A 14,880-nucleotide genomic window follows, 5' to 3' on the forward strand; every position below is an offset into this window, starting at 1 on the left:
CTCCTCCTCCTCCTACTACTACTACTAATAATAATAATACTACTACTACTTCTACTAAAACGGCTGCTACAATTCAGAAACACCTTTCATTTTAATCATTACTCAGCGGATACTTCTACTTCTCTAACAATCACTACAACTACTTTATTTTCGAAAATAGGAAATTCCATATTCACTATAGATCAATGCTTCTATGCAAGTACTACTCCTATTGTTACATTTTCTTCTATTACAACAAAGACATCATCTTCTACTTCTACTACTACTGCTAATACTATTATTAATATTACCACTACTACTGCTACCACTGCTGCTGCTACTACTACTACTACTACTACTACTACTACTACTACTATTACTACTGGAATCACGTTCTAATGTCCCATTAGTCCGAAAAATCCTACTTCTCCAACAATCACTACTAATTCTATGTCTACTTTTATCACTACTCTTCTTATACTACTACTACTACTACTACTACTACTACTACTACTACTTCTAGTTATAATAGAATGAAGCATTTATATAGCGCTAAAACAAATGTTGAGGCGCTGCATACTATTACCCCAGCTTTAGCACGGCTACCCTGATCGGACGCACGAGCATTCAGGAAATTCCTTCCTACCGGGTAACCTACATCTGGGTGGAAAGTGGCAAATGTAGATAAACGCCTTGTCAAAGGACGCGAGTGCTGCTGTGGGATTTGAACCCCGAACATTCTGTCCGGTGACTTATCCACCGAGCCACAACTACTATTACTTATCGCTACTTCTTTAACATACTCTCTTACAACTCCTCTACTAACTACACATCTACTTTAGATAACACTGCTACAACATTACAGATCCTAATATTATATTTACTTCGATTACAAAAATAATATTAACAATGGTAACTATAGTGTGCATACTGATATTATCACAATTTTTGTTACTATTTCTACTTCTTCTTCTACTACTACTACTACTACTACGACTTCTAATTATAATAAAATGATGCATTTATATAGCGCTAAAAACAAATGTTTAGGCGCTGCATACTATTACCCCAGCTCTAGCATGGCTATCCTGATCGGACGCACGAGCATTCAGGGAATTCCTTCCTACCGGGTAACTATTTACTACATCTGGGTGGAAAGTGGCAAATGTAGATAAACACCTTGTCAAATGACGCGAGTGCTGCTGTCGGATTTGAACCCCGGACATTCTGGTTCAAAGTCCGGTGACTTATCCACTGAGCCGCAACTACTTTTACTTATACCATTTCTATCATTACTTCTTTAACGTACTCTCATACTACTCCTACAACTAAGTACACATCTACTGATGATAACACTGCTTCAACCTCACTGATCCTAATATTAAATTTACTTCGATTACAACAATAATGTTAACAATGGTAACTATAGTGTGCATACTGATATTATCACAATTTTTGTTACTATTTATACTTTTTCTTCTACTACTACTACTACTACTACTACTACTACTACTACTACTACTACTACCGCTACTACTACTACTGCTACTACTACTACTTCTATTACTACTTCTGCTAATCCTACAAAAACTTCTACTACTATCCATTACTTCTTCTACTGCCACCACTACTATATTCATGATATTTCTATCCCTACATTTTTCTTCTGCTTCTACCACAAATGCTTATGCTTATTCTTCGACTTCTATTACCACTTGTACTATTACTACTTATAGCAACCCCTTCGGTTATTGTTATTTCTAAAGCATCAACTGATACTACTACTTTTTTTTTTTTTAAGGAAGGGGCGGATCCAGAATTTTCCAAAATAATGGGGGGGGGGGGCACATTTTTGCAAGGAAAATTGGACAAGCAAAGAAAACCCCCAAAAGGGTTTTCACAAAAAAATGAGGGTCATTTTTCCCTCGTAAAATGTTACAAACAAGCAAACAAGCAAGCAAAAAAAAGGTCCTCACCTGTGTATGAATTAAAATAAGTTTGGTTGTGACTCTAAAAAAGGAGAGGAGGGGGGCAACGTCACACTTGTGAATGAAATATATATTCCCATTAAAACAATATTTACTATGACTCTCGAGGGGGGGGGGGGGCACGGGCCGGATGTGCCTTCTCCCCCTGGATTTGCCACTGATTTCATATCTACTGTAGATAACACTGCTTATGCGTACCAGCTCCTACTATAACATTTACTTCTACTATAGGAATAAGAGCAACAACTAAGCATTGTGGCGTGCGCCTGTAATCCAGGCTACATGGGGGAGGTTATGAGCTGATGCAAAGGTTCGAGCTCTAGTCAAAACTGCAAAACTCAAGCGCACACACACTGTAAAAAATGAAGTGCTAATTTAGCACTTCCATTGCCTGTATAGTGACTGTACTACGAGTGCTGATATTCTAGTTCAAATTTAAACTAGAAAATCAGCACTCGTAGTGCAGTCACTATACAAGCACTGTAAGTGCTAAATTAGCACTTCATTTTTGTACAATGTATTATCACATTTACTTCTACTACAGCAATAAGAGCAACAACTAAGCGTTGTGGCGTGCGCCTGTAACGTCAAAGATCGGTCCCAGACGTAAATAATCATATCTGCTTGATTCATGCCTGCAAAACTCAAGCGCACACGCATAAAAGACATCAGGCAACTTTTATTATTACTACATCTGATTTCTCTATTAATGGTGGTTGTAGGTACCTGCTGCTGCTGCTCCTCCTCCTACTACTACTACTACTACTACTACTACTACTACTACTACTACTACTTCTACTGCTACTATTACTACTGCTGCTACTACTATTACTACTACTATTATTACTATTACTACTACTACTACTACTACTACTACTACTACTACTACTACTATTACTACTACTACTACTACTACTACTATTACTACTACTACTGCTACTATGTCCAATTTCAATGAATCAGCGTGGCTTTATGTTCCGGTAATACCTTTTTAATGTATATTCATTACATAGTATAACAAAATCTAATGATTTATCATTCACTAAGCTTTCATTTATATTTCCATGAATCTAAGTTTAAACAAATACATTTCATTAATACGAATCGGACATTAACTTTGAACCGATACAAATTTTTTATTTCATACAAATCTTCATTGCTTTATTAGCAATTTACCCCATGAATTTAGACTTCAGATTAGAAATGGAAAAAAGCGAACGTACACAATCTATTTTCTAATTTTCTTTGTTTTCAAGAATGACTTTCCGTAATTGTAGTCACTTTAAATTCATTGACATATTTGAGATTGATAATTAACTGAAATAAACAATCATTTTTTTAATATCAACCTTCAGCATGCATCTAAAAAAACACCATTATCAATTTCACTTTTAATTTTATCATGATAATGCGTCCCTGAAATGTGAACAGATTCGTCATTATCTGACCTAGTGGAGCTAATTGAAATAAAGATGAATAGTCGGAAGGCACCAGTTACTTCCATACTTTTTCACATTCCTCCTCTCCAGTGAGGCTATTCGTAGCAAATGTACCCTGTAAAGCCGAGTACACCTGCTGACAATGTTTTGCCCCTATTACAACTCTTAATTCACCACTAGTAATCATCACCTCATTCTCTTACCTTGTATTGACAATCCTTCTTGCCTCTCCTCGAAAAATGAAACAAGAATAAAACCAAAAAATACTAAAACTAAAAAAAGATGGAAATCCCTGCGCAGATGTCCTGTTCAGGCAAGCTTACTTCGTCCTCGTTCGGGTCTTAAATATGATTTAGTTATTTTGGTTTAGACTGGAAAAGTTTTGTTTGAGGTACACCGCCACTCGCCGTACTTCAAGTCACATCTGTCCTCAAGTCGAGTGAGAGACGGTTTTATATTACCCCCTCGAAACGCATCAGCGCTTATTCACTCTGGAGTTGCGGGGACGGATTCATAACAAAATCTGACGAGATCGGGAAGGCGAGAAATAGTCGAGAGCTTGTATGGGGAAGAGGAGGATATGATTCGAAAATGTAATAATATTTTAGTTTTTTTTAATAGATTATAAATTGATTGAGTTTGAATGTAAGTATTATGTTGACAAAGTTAGGATGTGGATAAATGAGGGAAATGTAGATATCTATCAATCACTTTCTTACATAAAGCACATAAAAAACCGCATAATCACCCTATAGATTACCGCCAACACACACACACACACACAATGAACTGACACAACATATTCATTCACACAAAGAACACCCACACACTTAACACACTCACCCACTTACATACACCCTCGGACACGCCGCTTCCGGCCAAACACACACAATCACGTAAATCAACACATGTGCGTGCACGCCTCAACACGTGCAACGTACCAACATCAAGGCACACTTTGTTACCAACACACACACTCATACAAAGTCATGAACACACCCACACTCTGACATACGAGCCCGCGCCTAACTCTATATAACACATAATACATACATCCCAACACCCTACTACCCAACTTTATTTTAGGAACAGACAATTCCTTCCTTTATGGAAATACTTCCTTTATAAAACATTGTTTTCAACAAAATTTGACGATTTCTTTTTGCGTTTTCTGAACGCAATGACTTCTAACGGATGCTCACAATATGCAAAACGGTAAATATCGTATGTCGTGAACAGGCAGATTTCTAATGGTTTAAGTCGAACTGAACTCTTGTAAATCGCCTCCCTAATGATTCAAAGAAACAAAATATCATGGACTTCTATAATTTTGGCTCTACATGAAATAAACTGAACTTTAAGAGGATGGATCAGCGAGGATGGAAAAGTTATTTCTGTTACATGAGTCAAATCAATGAGAATAATTACGGGTACTCATCTTATGGTAATCTCTTTATCGCTGTAACCTCTCTGCAACAATACCCTATCATCCTACGATTGATTGAAATACTTTCCGGAACTATTCCTTCAACCGACAAAAAGGAAACAAAAGCTTCATTTTCCTATTTATTTATTTATTTGAACATATTTATTCAGGTACAAAAGATCAGCATAAAACTGTTTGTCATCAATGACCTGATGAAAACATAAAGAACAACATAACCATCATATAATACATGAGAATAAAGTCAAAATCTAAGTCAAAGATAACAATGCTTGGTAACATAAATAAACAAATATTTTTACTTAAATGATAATATGAATCAAACTGAAATATTAAAGTTATCAAAAAGGGAACAGTTACTAATTATAAAACTACTAAGTGTATAATTTATTCACTGATAAAAAAACTGAAATGATAGCAATGAATTGATTATGAAATTATAGAAAATCGAGTGAAACAATGGCAATCAGTTATAAATGTATGTCTAAAACTATAAAATATCAAAGGGTTAGGATCATTACAAATAATAGCAATTCATTGTTGTCATATTTTCGTGCGTGATTGCATCGTTTATGATTCATGTATTTTCTGGTTAAGCTTGAGTCATATTAACGATGAAAACGCAACCGAAACGTCATTTTTGCAGGATCAGTGATCATGAACACCATTGGTCTGTCCTTATTGCATGACTGACAAGTGTTATATAACAATTGCTACAAAAATCTCTATCTATATCTAATTGCTATTTACTTGGTACTTATATGTTTACAAATCCTAGAGAGCGTATTACCCACTTTCTCTAAAACTTCATTTACCATTATGAATGGAAAAAAAATTAAACCTACATGATCACGATAAATGTATGAGGCTTTTCCCGGATTAGAGCACCATCCGAAGTTAATATACCATTTTAAAGGACAAGTCCACCCAAACAAAAAGTGGATTTGAATAAAAAGTGAAAAATCCAACAAGCATACACAAAAAATTTCATCAAAATCGGATGTAAAATAAGAAAGTTATGACATTTTTAAGTTTCGCTTAATTTCACAAAAAAGTTATATTCACATCCTGATCGGTATGCAAATGAGGGAACTGATGACATCACTCACTCACTATTTCTTTTGTATTTTATTATATGAAATATTCTAATTTTCTCCTCATTGTCCTGTCAAACAAACTTTTATTTCGCCCTAAACATGTGGAATTACCATTGTTTAACATTTTATGTTTCAGTAAAGTTGGTCTTTATTGTCAAATCTGTAAAAATTGAAATATTGTATAATTCAAACAATAAAAATCAAAAGAAATAGTGAGTGAGGGACATCATCGATTCTCTCATTTGCATGTGACTAAATTGTACACATAACTATCATGTGAAAAATAAGCAAAACCTTAAAATGTCATAACTTTCTTATTCTACATCCGATTTTGATGAAATTGTCAGCATTACGCTTGTCTGATTTTTCTCTATTGATTCAAATCCACATTTTCCTAGGGTGGACTTGACCTTTAATAACATCTTAGCATTAATGAAAAAAAAATGATTGCGAGCATAGCTCCAATTTAAAGTATTAAAATCATCCTTAACAAAGAGTAACGGAAATTGATATCTTTAATAACAAGTAGACAGAATAGCAGAATATGAGTATTGTCATCTATTTTGGTTTTTAGGGAGGTGATGCAATATCATATTTTTTCTAAACTGAGTCAGCCTTAATTTGAATTAATCAGTATTTTTTCAGTCATTTCATATTTCAGTGAAATTCATTTGAAAACTAACTACCTTTTGTAAAAGGTTCTATATTATGTAAGATTAATGTGTCAAGACGGGGGGAGTATGTGAAAGCAAAAATGGATTAGGAATAGAATTGATATCATTTTGCGCTTGCAATAAAACGGCCTATATCGTATCTGTAATTTCCATGAACACGGTGTAAGCCAATGCGATTGTCGATGACGCCCTAGTTGATCCCCTGAGCTCAATAAATGTTTGTAATCGAGCTGTTTGAAATTGGACTGTTTTCATTAAAAAGTCAAACATGATTGTTTCCAAGTGGTTCCTGATTTGATGCGTGATCAGATTGGATCAATATTTCGAGTCGGTTTGAAAGGCCTACGGCAAAAATGTTCAATTATATCAAAAGAAGATGTCATAATGTCAAATATCATATGCACTAGCATAATTTTGTCTTTTTGTTGTCGTCCTTATTCTTTCCCCTCTTCTCCCCCCTCTTCTTTTCAATTTCCCTTTTTATTTCTCTCTATCTTTTTTTCTATTCCCCCTACTCGGTTTGTCTCTCTTTCATATTTAATTATTCTCATCTTATTTCTTCTTGTTCTGTTATTCTATTCTATTGTTATAAGAGATGTTTGCTATTCCTTTTATTCTTTAATCTTATTCCTTAATTGTTCTTCTTTTTTTTATTCATGCTCGCCTTCTTCTCCTCGTCCTTCTCTTTTCCGTCGTACGCATTCATTATGTCTTTATTTATTTTCTAATTCATTCGTTTTCATCCTCTTATCTAAAACTTAAACGATTATTGTTCTTATTTTTCACGTTCCTGTCATTCATGTTGTTGTTGTTTTTCTTGTTCCTGTTCTTCCTTTTTCTTTTTTTGTTGCTGCTGTTTTTTATTTCTTCTTCTCCTTCCTCCTCCACTTCCTCTTTCCTTCTTCTTCTTCTTCTTCTTATTCTGCTCCTCCTTCCCTTCCTCCTACTCCCCTTATTCCTTTTATCATCATCTCTTCTTCCCCGCTTCTTCTTTTTCTTCACATTACTTTACTTTCCCCACTCCAGGGGAACATTTCATGAAATAAGTTTTATCTGACAAGTTCTGTTTTATCCGACAGTTACCATAGTAGCAGTGCCTCACAGCAAATCAAAATCAAGAAAAGTTGTCAGATCTGACAACTTGTCGCACGAAAATGTTCATGAAATGCTCCGACCCCTGACATGCCTGAACAGCAAATTCTACGGGCAAGTGCGCTATCAAATGCCATAACTGTGTTTTGTGATATTTTTACAATTCGTAATGCGTGGAGAGAAGAAGTTCTCGAAGCAGTTACCCACTCGAACCCTTCCGCTCAAGGTATTCCCAAAGTAACACATTTTAGGGATGTGTGAATTGCAATAATACAAACAACTAAAAAGAAGATTACAAGCGAAATAAATTTTGACTTAAATAAAATCCATTAAAATTTACTGGAAAAAAGATTGATGCATATCAAACCAACTTTATACGAATCATTTCTAGATTTTTCAAAGCAATGTATGATCAGAAGAGAGAGAGAGAGAGAGAGGGGGGGGGGGGAAGAGGGGGATTATCATTTTCAGAGGGGGGGGGAAGATTCCTCATCCTTAGACATCACTGACTGTCGGATGCAGAATTTATTTTCGGTTAAGAGATGGTAATCGGATATCCGTTCCCTTTTCTTTGAACATAGAATCATGCATGAATAAATTTCATTAATTACAGATTCTATTTGACGAAATATGCCTACCGACTTGCAGGAATGTAATTAAGATTTAATTGCACAAATTGTCAAATCTATGGAGAGATAGATTGTGTCGAAACGCAAAATTCCTGAAAATATTTGTTTCTACTTCCACTGTTTTTGGCATTTGGTCATCTGTAAATTGCTTTTAAGTCCATAATTATAACATAATTTGATATTTTCTTTCAGAAGGGGTGGGGGTGCATGGGCGTATTAAAGCAATGTTGTTTCGTTTATTACATTGTTTGTTTGTTTTTATTTCCGAAATCAGATTAAAAAAAATATATATATATACAATATACAAGAGAGATTCATACAATAACGGAGGATCACCCAATTCAGCTGTATTTTCAAAATACTGCTGCTCTTCCTTGGGGTCCTAAACATTAACATAATGGTTTATCTCATTTGATCTGTTATACTATGCAAGGATTTTCCGGTTGAAAATTGGATAAATGATTAACATCTGAAAACATGAATTGTATTAAGATCGGTACATGAGGAAATTATGCAAAGCGGATTGGATGAAGACGGCAGATTAGTTGAAAGGAAAAGGAGAAGCTAAGAACAAAAGGAATTCGTGAAAGTATAAATAAAGAATATGCAGAAATGTTTCTGTATACGTAATTGAAAATGAAGAAAGAGTAGGAAGCGTTCGAACAAAATGAGACAAGGAGAGAGAGAGAGAGAGAGAGGGAGGAGGGAGGGTGAGAGAGAGAGGGTGGGGGAGGGAGGGAGAGAGAGAGAGAGGGGGAGAGGACTACCTCATGTGGCTTTTGAATCTCCATAAAAACAAAGGGTCAATTAAAATAGGGTGACTGCAACGTATTATAGGCCCTAAGTGATGGGAATATGACATCAGAAATGAAGAAATCGATGGGGTGGAACAACAGATGCTGTGCGAGGTCATGACAGCTAAATAAGGATTGCAACAAGATTTGATTAAGTGCTGGCGTTGCGATCCCTGGCGCACGCTAGAGCATGCCAGGCTAAAGTCACACCGTCCAAAGAAATCGACTACACACCAACGATGGTATCACGTTGGAAGTAACGTAATAGCTTTGGTTGGTTCGGAGTACACGTGGTTGCAGTCTTGATCTGAGTTACCCGTGCGCTCATTGTAAACGGGTGGGCGTGGCATGACAGTATTAGGTTTCGTTTTGTTGTCGTTTATCACACATGTACATGGAAACCTTGAATCAATATGACTACTACATGTATTAATGATATGTTTATAGATGCATTTATAACATTTCGTTTAATAGTCCTTATAATATATAAATGTCTCATATCTCAGTGACGCAACCATATCCTCCCCATTTTGGTCACACGACTTCGCAAAAAAGCAACCATTTGTATGTATCTAATGAAGGGACATCACATTTAAAATCTTTGGGAATGTTTCGTTATATATATATATATATATATATATATATATATGTATACATATATATATATATATATATATATATATACATATATGTGTGTGAAATTATACATGTACAACAGCTTTGGCAACTCTTTTATATAAATATTTTGTGAATGAAACGGATATAGAGAACAATGGTAGGCGTAGCTTAAATCAAGGTTCCCCAGAGCTATCTACCCTTTGGAAAAATTGGTGATGCCGAAAAAATGTCTCTGCCGGGAATCGAACCCGGGCCCCCAGCTATATATATATATATATATATATATATATATATATATATATATATATATATATATATATATATATATATATATATATATATATATATATATATATATATATATATATATATATATATATATATATATATATATATATACATATGTATAACGGAAGTGGAGCAAAATGTAATAGAATTGATAAAGTATCTTTTAGGGTAATTCTGACTGAACCTCATTGCTACTGGCTTTTAATAAGGCGCATGTTAAAAGGTGTAGCTATACTTTAGGCAATTCAAAACTTTTGTTCAGTCTCTAGCAAGAGAAGGAAACATGGGAATTTGGCAGAATTATCAAGACATTGTACCTTTAAAGTGGCAGCCGTAGTTTGTGAAACCATATATAGTCTTCGTTCTCAAAAGGCGTAGACTGTATGTTAAGAAACATATATCATATAGACAATTTATCAAGGTAATGGCGTTCCTGAGAGCAGTCATTCACCGTTTAAAATTGTGTCAATTTTGAATAGAAATGTATCCATCGAGAATGCACATGGGCCTCATGATTTGAACGCAAAAAGGAACATTATTCCCTATTGACTATATTAACATGAAGAATATAATTAAAATCGAAGGATTGCTTAAATAAACTTTTTTAAAGCAATTTTTCAATGCCACTTCTGTTCTCTAAGTTGACTTGGCATTCAATTTCACGATAGCTGACAACACGACTGTATAATTTCCTTACATATATTTTGCATATGTACATAAAAACGTGATGACGACCCGACGGAGTGAAAATTATCTCGCCTCGCGCATTATGAGATTTTTGTTCCTATTTGGGGTAGCGAGAATTAGCGTTTTGGATGCGTTTTTATGCCTTCAAAAGAATTAACACTTTTGATGTATTTTTATGCACACATTAGCATTGATAAACTTTGCCCTTTCACATTTCCAAAGATATAAGAATGGGGATAAGCTGCGCTATACCTCGAAGTGGGTTAATGTTATCTGAGGGATATGAATTAGAGTTAAAGCCCGTGGAGTTGATCTATTACTCAGGTGTCGGCGGGGATGGTGCCAGAGCAGTTCGATATGAGCCTGGGGGTGGGGCAAGAAGACCAAGAGTGGGGCCAATCTTTACACAGGGACTGAATATATTATTTCTTGTAAAGTGTAACTGTATTTTTAAAGGATTAATCACCACCCAGACCACTCTATCATTTTGATACTATTTTGCTTTCCATTTCTTCCTCTTCCCTTTTTTACTACTTCATGAAAGCATGGAGGCGGTCACCTCTCCCCGAGTAGCTTCTACCCTGGCTATTGGAACATGATTTAGAATAAACATCCAACGCGACCGAACATTGAGGTAAATGTTTGTTAAGGCCTACGTCTTTTATGTACAAACAATATTTACTTGGTCTTATACTTCAGGGGACGGCCAGAATACGCAAATTTTCGAAACGTCATGGAATTACATTTTTTCGTGGTAAAATACAGAGTATCCGAAAGCAGATAAGATCTAGACAGGTAAATGCGGAAATTATGCAAATCTTTATTTGCTACCGATGAAAATTAATGATTCCTAAAGATCACGAAGAATACAATACGGAAATGAGCAGCATAAAGGAAATAAAAAAACTATAATATTATTCAAAGGAAAAACAACCCTATGATATTATTTATTCATTGAATACATTTTTTCATTTCCAAATCGAGGCGTTGTCGTGATTTTTTAGGTTAAGTGGTTCACAGACTATTTCCTAATACCAATAGCATGACTTATTGGGTATGCCCATGACTCTTCAGGGGTCGCGGAAGCGAGGGGGGGGGGGGGGGAGGGGGCTGAACCCCCCACTTTTTTCCAAAACCGTGTACAAAAACGTAAAAATGACAATGTGATTGTGGTTTTGGCGCAGCCCCCCACTTTGAAAACCGTTCTGCGGCCCCTGCTCTTAAAGTTTGAAAGTGATTTCGACCATAACATATCACCATAAATGAGTGCGATGGGGGCGTATGTTTTTCAATGCATCTACGTCCATGTAGAGTATTCACCACATCATCGCTTCGCTCTCTCGCTTTCATATTATGTTATTGAACATTTCGATTTATTTTACACAGGCCGTTTGAAAAAAAGTTTCGTATGAATCATGGCAAGTTTGATAAATAGGGCATACGAATCATGAGCATTATCCCATAATGCTGCATTCTGAGCAGTGTAATTTAGTAATATAATCCCACTTCAATGATAACACTTTAATTCACTACTCAATACATTCATATTCAATTTGCAATGATTATTTAACCTGGGGGCAAAAATGCTCTTTTTACTATCAAACGTTGTAAGCTCTCCAAACAAATAATTATTTTAATTTCCTGTTCAACTAAGAGTTATTTATTTTAAAGACCAGTTATTCATGACACACAAGCAAGGACGAAGAACCACGCAAATGTTGATCACTTCGATCCTCCTCAAAACGGGAAATGAAAGTGATCGATCTTTGGGTATTTTTGGTTTAATCTAACGAAAATGTGGTTTGCAGTGACATATCGCGAGTCCGAAAAATGCGTTGCATATTAAACGTAAATCTTTTAATCTGTTAAAGTTCCCTCTGTCCTTTTTTAAATAACTATCACATCGCTTTTACACCTCTCTGGCAGCACTTGGATTTCTGATTTTTTCCCTTTTCTTTTAATTCCCATCATATAACAGCTGATAGTTGGTTAATTTAATTAGTATTTCGTGACGGAACAGGATGCTATAAACGGTCGCCATTCATGAAACTTCGCGCATGATCAGGTGACCGCGACCACGTGACTGATCTCTGTTCTATTTTTTGCAACAGGAAGGAAGTACTCGAGATCTTTGAAACGACGTGGCAAAATAGTCGCAGCTTTCTAAACAACATTCGGAAATTAGTTGCTGTTTAATTTGTTATCATTATCAACTAGATAATTGGCGCCTCATAAATGCTACACATTATTCTCACTATTTTGTCATAACCCATTTCAATGTTACACTGCAACATTCCGGTGTTGCTCTACTACCAGCCCGGAACCTATGTATGTCCACATCAGAGAAGTATTGAAACAACACCAGTTTGGAATCAAACCCATGCTGTTTTAATACTAATTGGTGTTGTATAAACACCTATCTGGTGTTAGACCGAAACCAAACTGGTGTAGTTCAACACTTCTCTGGTGTGGACATATATAGATTCCGGGCTGGTGTTAAGTCAACACCGGTGTTTTTGCGGAGTAGGAGACCTGTGGTAAGCATGGCCGTGATGGCGGCGAAAGCAACACGGTCGTTTATATCATCTGTTCGAAGTGACGGAACGTCAATGGGGTCTATTAATAGCCAAGTGCCGATCAACCGGTCTGCGAACCCGCGTCATCGCAAGGCTAGCGATATTAACACAATATATAAATGGTCCAAATAATAGATGAACCTGATTGAATTAAAATAATAAGATAATTCTCTTAGGGCTAAATAGGCGAGAGAGGGAAGGGGCGAGCACGCCTAATCCTTGTTGTTGGAAATCTAGCACAAAAATAGAGCACAACATTGGATACGATTAGGCCTTAACATTTTGAATTATCATAATAAATGATTAATTTTGTGAAAACGAAGTCATCTAAACCTACACTGTAAAAAATGAAGTGCTAATTTAGCACTTACAGTGCTTGTATAGTGACTGCACTACGAGTGCTGATTTTCTAGTTCACTGAAATTTAAACTAGAAAATCAGCACTCGTATTGCAGTCACTATACAAGCACTGTAAGTGCTTAATTAGCACTTCGTTTTTCACAGTGTATCACCGTTTAAATGTTTGAATAGAGATATTATTTGTATCCAGATATTGGTTGATTTCAATTAGTTGCACTCGCTATATTGAACTCGACAGAATGATTGGAATTGTTTAAATTAGACGAATTGCTGAATTTGTTTTTTTATTTATCGAAAATCAAGACATTCGGTATTTCTTGTTGTTGCGACTGACAATAATGTTATTTTTGAGCAATAAATTATATTTAATTTCAAAATCCCAGTAGGAAACTCGGTGATATCTTTCTTACCTTTAATCATGTCTTTTGAAACCATTTTTTTCCTCTCTTTTGCTCCTGTATGCCCAAAGAAAAATAAATACTTTTTATATGAAAGGGGGGGGGGTGTTTATTTTGTGTTTTCTTTAAATCGACCCACACTGCAAAAACTCTGGTGTTGATTTAACACCAGCCCGGAATCTATATATGTCCACACCAGAGAAGTATTGAAATAATACCAGTTTGGAATCAAACCGATACTGTTTTAATACAAATTGGTGTTGTATAAACACATATCTGGTGTAAGACCAAAACCAAACTGGTGTTGTTTAACACTTCTCTGGTGTGGACATATATAGATTCCGGGCTGGTGTTAAATCAACACCGGAGTTTTTTCAGTGCACTTGAAATGCTCGATTGGTACCTACCTACACATTTTTTTATTGAAATTGAAATTGAAATGGTTTATTAAGAAAACTTCATCGCAGCCGAAGGCTGAATTGCGAAATTCTGTACAAGGTAAAATACAAAATATACAATAACAATGACTATTACAAAATGACATGTACAAGTAATAAAATAAATGTTATATGTTGAAATTTAAGAAAGGAGAAGGGTAGAATAATTGTATACATGGGATAACAGTAATCTTGGATAATTGTAACCACAGTATAATTCTATGGGGATAAAGTCAGTAATTCATATGCTTGCATGAATAAAATAAGAAACAGAAATTATAAACAATGGTATTTCTTTAAAGAATTGAAGATGAAATATAACTGTGCCGGAATAGGGGGAAAATGAAAAGGATGTCGATAAGGTTGGTAAATCTGCTTAA

The sequence above is a fragment of the Lytechinus pictus genome, chromosome 8 (assembly GCF_037042905.1).
Source record: "Lytechinus pictus isolate F3 Inbred chromosome 8, Lp3.0, whole genome shotgun sequence".
NCBI classification, from domain to species: domain Eukaryota; kingdom Metazoa; phylum Echinodermata; class Echinoidea; order Temnopleuroida; family Toxopneustidae; genus Lytechinus; species Lytechinus pictus.